Genomic DNA, 7,219 nt, shown 5'->3' on the forward strand with positions numbered 1-7,219 from the left:
CATTTAGTTCATCTCAGGCTCACCATAACTTTCCAGTAAGTTTAATAAATATTTCTTACAATATTAATTAGTAAGGAGAATGCTTTTGTTTTCAGAAATGTATATAGCCTTCTTCTTTCTACCAGGATATGTTAATGTAAATACACCTGGTATTGGCAACACAATTTTTTATGTAAACTTCATGATTTCACAAATGATTTCACATTTCAATGATTGCCTTGTAATGGAATTAATGGACTCCATGCTTAAAGCCACACCTGAATGTTTAAAAACTTATTCATAGATTATTGAAGACATATATCATGTCTAGGAAATAAATTTATTCCTGATAACTGAAATATACCTAACTACCAATGCCCAGAGGGAACATGATCTCTAGAGGGACACTAACATACTCAGTTCCCTAAAACAGAATGGTTTTGTGTTATAAATATTTCTCATTATATCTACAGTTGAGTAAACTCTAACTCTTAGCAAAAAAAAAAAAACAATCTTAATATTGTAGAAGATAGAATGAATTACAGAATTGCACAAATGTACATCATGCAAATACCAACTGAAAGTAATGTTTCCTTCATCATTATATTTCTCGTTACTTATAAATATTAAATGGGAAAATTTGAACTAAATTTTAAACAAAAAGCTTTGTTATTCATTAGATGTTTACTATATTACTTGGAATGAGTTTTAACAAATTACAATATTCATTAGACATATCATTAAAAGTAAACACATGTAGCACAGCTATAGGAATGTTAGGTTAGGGAAAAACTTCATAGCCATATGCCACAACTTTTGCTATGAAATATATTTTTATATGTGGTACATATTTTGGCTAATCGTATCTTAATGAATATGTTATACAAGACCTACATCAAGATAACTGCATAGAATAATATAGAATATCAAAGAATGTGAGAATATCAAAAGACTCCATTTGTTGGGAAAGAACTATAAGCAAAATATTCTGCTAAGAAAAGAAAATTAATATTCTTTACATAATCATTTAGGATCTGTTCCTGACCAGAATTTTTCCAACTTGGCAACATTAAACATTTGTGAAAAACTCTAATGGGTCAGCAGAATATACTTACTTAGATGTGATACAAATATATACAAAGACACACACCAGCACACACACACACACACGTACACACACATATATATATAACACAAATATACATATACATACACCATACATGCACATATATACAAATATGAGTATGTATAAATATAAACATATGTCATATGTCATTTATTCCTATATATTATCTATATATATATATATATATATATCTGTCATACACATATATGTCATATATATATATATATGTATATATGTAGAGAAGAGAGAGAATAGGGGTGATATTTTGGATTTGTCACTATGTACAATGGGCACTGGATGAATAAGAGGGGAAATAATGAAACCATATTACTCAGGTATGAATATATAAATCCATATTAAGTTACTTTTGATAATCAATATTTCTTCTAATTATCTCAAGTTATTTGGCTTTGATTTGAGCTCAAAAACAATTTAATATGATACATAATAGAAATTACTAGGTAATTTGGTGAAACTTACCTGATCATTGCACCTTTCCTTCTTATAATAAATATAAAATTAGAAGATTAATTTCATTTATTTAGCCATTCATTAGGTACAGGAATTTGCTGAAAAAATTATGGGACCTTTACATTGTGAATGGCAGGAGTCCACAAGTAGGAGAGAGAGAAGATGGCATAAGACAAAATGACATGTGGTAGGAATCATAAAAAACATGACCATGAAAGCTGGCAATTGAAATGAAGAGCTGCCAAATGCAATACAGAAAGTTATAATTCAGGTTTACTGACGAGAAAGTAAATTCTAATAGTTACAGGGTAGAATATGCTGTGCTCCAGTGCTATAAAGTCATATCATAAATAAAAAGGTTGTGTGTCTCTAATAAGGCAACTGAATGTTTTAAGGCAAGGCAGAAGGCCCTGATTGAGATTAAATAATGAATAGCAAATTGTTGAAGCACCTTGTGGCAAAAATTAATTTATATCCAAATTGTTTTTAGAATCCTATATTTAAAAAACAAAACACAAACAAGCCAACAAAACAACTAAATATAAAACTAACAAACAAAACCTGTCGTGTCCATTTAACACTGGGGAGCCAGAGCATAATTGTTCCTTCACAGTGATTTCTTTTTGTCCCAAAGCTTTCAGAGTTCCAGCAAGTATTGAAATACATTTTGGTTAGGTGTACATTTTCCAGGATGTGATTGTATGGTTAAAGCTTGAACTAAAATACCGGTATGTATTCCAATGCTAACACATTACTCAATAAATGGCAGAGCCATAAACAATGTTTGGCAATTCGCATATGCTATAAATAGATAGATGATTTTCAAACCCTCATAAATCCACAGATTTTGACATTTCATATTATTTTATTTTCAAAGATCTTTTGACCAGGGAATATGTCTGTTTTTGACAGTACCCACATTCCACTTCACAGGATATGATAAGAGATAATAACCACATATGGAGTTACTTCAATTGTGCAAATTTGCCCTGTGACAAAGAAATGCCCTAAATTTGTCTGTAGATAAAATGTTATCCAAAAAAATCTAATGGGCACAGGATAGCCAATTTATGAGACAGTTTAAGCAAATTCTTCATAATTTCTGCTTCACATAATGTCTGCCAGACTTTCTGGGACAGAAGGATAAAGATAGGTGCTCCAAAGTTTTAAAAAATATTGGGGGGTCCCCAGGAAGTCAGATATATTTGTCATTTCTATCCATTTTGGAATCTTTATCCCTGTGCTTTCTGAATTCACAGATAATGATTAATTTTTCCCTTAGGTCTCTGGTATGAATGAAGACTAGATGTTTATCATCCCACAATTGAATTTAAGTTGTTTAATATTTATGAAGATACTTTAGGTCTAAGAAAATATTTTTAAGTTAAGATGGAAATTTACTCAGATACAAAACTCTGTTTTCACCAAGATATGAGAGATAAAATAGTTTCTCCTAAGTTGCCCAATGCAAACAGACTGAGCTTTTTAAATAGAATACATTCCTAAAAACTTTCATATTGTTTCATAATAGTTCCTACTGTGTGTCTTTATCATTATAAAAGAAAGAACATTTTTTTGGGACAAAAGGGGAAATTGTTGAAGTTTATTCTTTTGCTATATATTATACTGTTAAATACTGTGCCCCAAAGTCCTTGCTGTCCTTAGAGATGAGAAGTTCTGAACATAAACAGAAGCATTGCTATATAACTTTGTTCTGAAGGTATTGTTGATGGATGAATCAAGCCCTTAGAAGGGCAGATAAGTGATCTGCATAGGTTTGGTTTCTGGAATTGTGCTGGGTGGCAAGAGACTATGAGAAAGAGAGGACAGGAAATATGGGCCAGGAATCACAAAAACATAACAATGAAGACTGGCCAATTAGAGATGAGAGTTTTACAAATGGAGCATGGAAAGTTTTAGCTCATGGTTATTGATGAGAAAGTAATTCTAATGGCTTAGAAGATATACATTTATTTGAAAGACCTTAGATGAATTGGATGAAAAATAATTTAATAAGTTGTGTGAAATTATATAACTACTATGTTCATGTAGGAAATAAAATAAATGCATAAAAATATATGCTGTGTTCATCTATGTGTCTTCTAGTACTTTGAAGGAAACTGTACACAAAACAAAAGCAGTGATCACAAGAATGCACAGTTATCAAAACATGCTTTTAAATTTTCAGTGAATGCAAGTAGCAGAAAAAAATATGATGCTGAATTTTTTATTACATACTTTTTTTATATATCAGGAAAGTAAAATAAATGCCTATACACTTTTAATGTTGTACTCTCTGCTTCTTCTCTGTCAGATGATAGGGGATAGCCTATATTGGACATGGGTGCATCAAAGATAATTTTGAGACATACATATTTGATAGTAAAATAGGACAAAAATCCTACTTCTCCATGTACCTTCCATCTAAACTCATACAGCACATGCTTCCCATATCTATTTATATAAAGAAAATACATTAATATCTCTATAAAATTTATTATGGCATTTTATTACATGGGAAATTTGCAGCTGCTTCAGTATGGATTCATATCAACTGCTGAATTACAGGCATGTACTTTCTTTGTACTCAGTATACATATTATAAGATTGATCCTAATTTTGAGTCATGCTATCAAAACAGGAAATATCATAAAACAGAAATTATGTTTCTTCCTTTTTTGATTCTACACATGTCTCTAGGTCATGTGAGTGGTAGTCAATAGAAAGGATCAAGAAAAAATGTTAGGAGAAACAGCCAACTTTATTAAAGACTATGTAAAATCCATTCCATATGTATAGGTGGTCATTAAATGAATAAAATGATGCAATAAAAATTTTGTTGCTTATCATGGTTACAGGTATACACAGTCACTTTGAGATTTGTCTGATTGTAAGAATATTTTATGGGCCAGTAGGTGATCCTGTATTATCCAATGATATTCCACAAATGAAATTTGTGATATTTGACCATCTCTCGGAAAGACTTAATTATGTATTAGTCACTCAAATTTTTCTAATTCTTTTAATATACAAGAAACAATTTACAAAAAAAATTGTACTAAACCAGGAGATGGAAAAAGAACATATCTTGAGCTATGGTTGCCTATTGCCATTATTTTTAGTCTACCTGGAATCTCATAACCAATCTGTCAACATAAGGTAATTATTGTGCCCCTAACCTGTCCTGTAGGTAAGTGAGAAGAGATGGTATAACTTCTATAAATATATATGATGCAGCATCATACCATTTTACCATTCCCTCCTGTATGTAGTATGCCTAGTTCTAGATTACCCTCATTTTCTTTTTTAAAAATGACTGTGGTCCAGTTTTAGTATACATTAATTTGTAGGTATGTTTTTATATGCTAGAAGTCCTTAAACCTTAAATATGCCACTTAAGCTGCAGAAAATCAGAAACTAATTACAATAAAATAGCAAAACCCTTTATTTTTCAGTTTATGCTTCGTCATGGGTGTTGCTCAACTTCAACCTCACATAATTGCAAAACCCAAGTTTAAGACATTTACAGTGTATGCATGTGGACAGAGTTAAGGCCTGATAAAGAAGCATGTAAAGTAGGTTTCATACCATTAGTAGACTGGTAAATATCAAATGGAAACCTGGTATAGCTGAGGAGCCAAGACTTATTGCCAATCCACATTGTATGGTCCACCTTATTCAGTGACGTATCCAACTATGAAATCAGAGTTTTTCCATGTTTCAGTATGATGCTAAAAATCTTTCTCTTAGGAATGCAGATCAAAACAAGTTTAAAATTCTACTTCATCCTAATCAGAATGATAAAATTAACACAAAACTAACAAAAAATGCTGTAGGGATGTGGGAGAATTAGAAAATCACCTGTTGTTGGTCAGATTGCAAGTTGTGCAGCCTCTTTTGAAATCAGTGTGGAGAATTATCAAGAGCTTAAAATAAATCTACTCATACTCCAGTTAGACCATTTTGGTATTCCTGAAGGATTCATTTTACTATTCCATAATCATTTACTAGACCATGTTTACTGCATTATATTCGTTATACCTTGCAAATGAAAACAGACTAACTCCATTATAAATGATGAATGGAAAAAAAAAAGTACACACACAATTCTCTGTTTCATTCTGTCTCTTTTTTTAGAGTTGTGAAGGAAAATTAAAATTTCCAAAAAAATAGAACTTGAAAAGTATATAGTGAATGAGCTTACCTAAGTCCTATAAGATACAAGCCAAATGATTTGTTATATATTAAGTTCGTAGGTCTAATTCTTAGAAACGAACCCACACACCTATGGTCACAAGATCTTTGACAAAGGAGCTAAAATCATCCAGTGGAAAAAGGACAGCATTTTCAACAAATGGTGCTGGTTCAACTGGAGGTCAGCATGTAGAAGAATGCAAATCAATCCATTCTTACCAGCTTGTACAAAGCCTAAGTCCAAGTGGATAAAGGACCTTCACATAAAACAGATACACTGAAACTAACAGAAGAGAAGGGGGAAGACCTTTGAATACCTAGGCACAGGGGAAAAGTTCCTGAAGAGAACACCAATGGCTTATGCTCTAAGATCAAGAATTGACAAATGGGACCTCATAAAATTGTAAAGCTCTGTAAGGCAAAGAACACTCTACGGAGGGCAAAATGGCAACCAACTGATTGGGAAAAGATCATTACCAATCCTACTTCCGATAGAGGGCTAATATCCAATATATAAAAAGAACTCAAGAAATTACACTCCAGACAACCAAATAACCCTATTAAAAATGTGTAAGAGCTAAACAAAGTATTCTCAACTAAGGAAACTCAAATGCCCAAGAAGCACCTTAAAAATGCTCAAAATCCTTAGTCATCAGGAAAATGCAAATCAAACAATCCTGAGATACCACCTCACACCAGTCAGAATGGCTAAGATCAAAAATTCAAGTGATAGTAGATGCTGGCTAGGATGTGGAGAAAGAGGAACACTCCTTCATTGTGGGTGAGATTTTAAGCTGGTGCAAACACTCTGGAAATCAGTCTGGTTGTTTTTCAGAAAATTGCACATAGCATTACATGAGGACTCAGCTATACCACTCCTGGGCATATACCTAAAGATGCTCCAACATATAGCAACTACATATGCTCCACTATGTTCATAACAGCCTTATTTATAGTAGCCAGGAGCTGTAAAGTACCCAGATGTCCTTCAACAGATGAATGGATACAAAAATATGGTACATTTACACAATAGAGTATTATACAGCTATTAAAAAATAATGAATTTGAGAAATTCTTAGGTAAATGGATGGAACTAGAAAATATCATCCTGAGTGAGGTAACCCAATCACAAAAGAACACACATGGTATTTCCTCACTGATAAGCGGATATTAGCCCAAAAGTTTGAAATAACCAAGATTCAACAAACAGACCACATGAAACTCATGAAGAAGGAAGACCAAGTATACATGCCTAAGTCCTACTTAGAAGGAGTAACCAAATACTCAAGGGAGCAAATATGGAGACAAAGTGTGGGACAGAAACTGAAGGAGGGGCCACCTGGAGACCATTCCACCTGGGTATTCATCCCATGTGCAGTCGCCAAAGGTAGAGGCTGATGTGGATTTCAGGGAGTGTATGCTGACAAGAGCCTGATATAGCTGTCCCTT

This window comes from Arvicanthis niloticus, chromosome 1 (genome assembly GCF_011762505.2).
Source record: "Arvicanthis niloticus isolate mArvNil1 chromosome 1, mArvNil1.pat.X, whole genome shotgun sequence".
NCBI lineage: Eukaryota > Metazoa > Chordata > Mammalia > Rodentia > Muridae > Arvicanthis > Arvicanthis niloticus.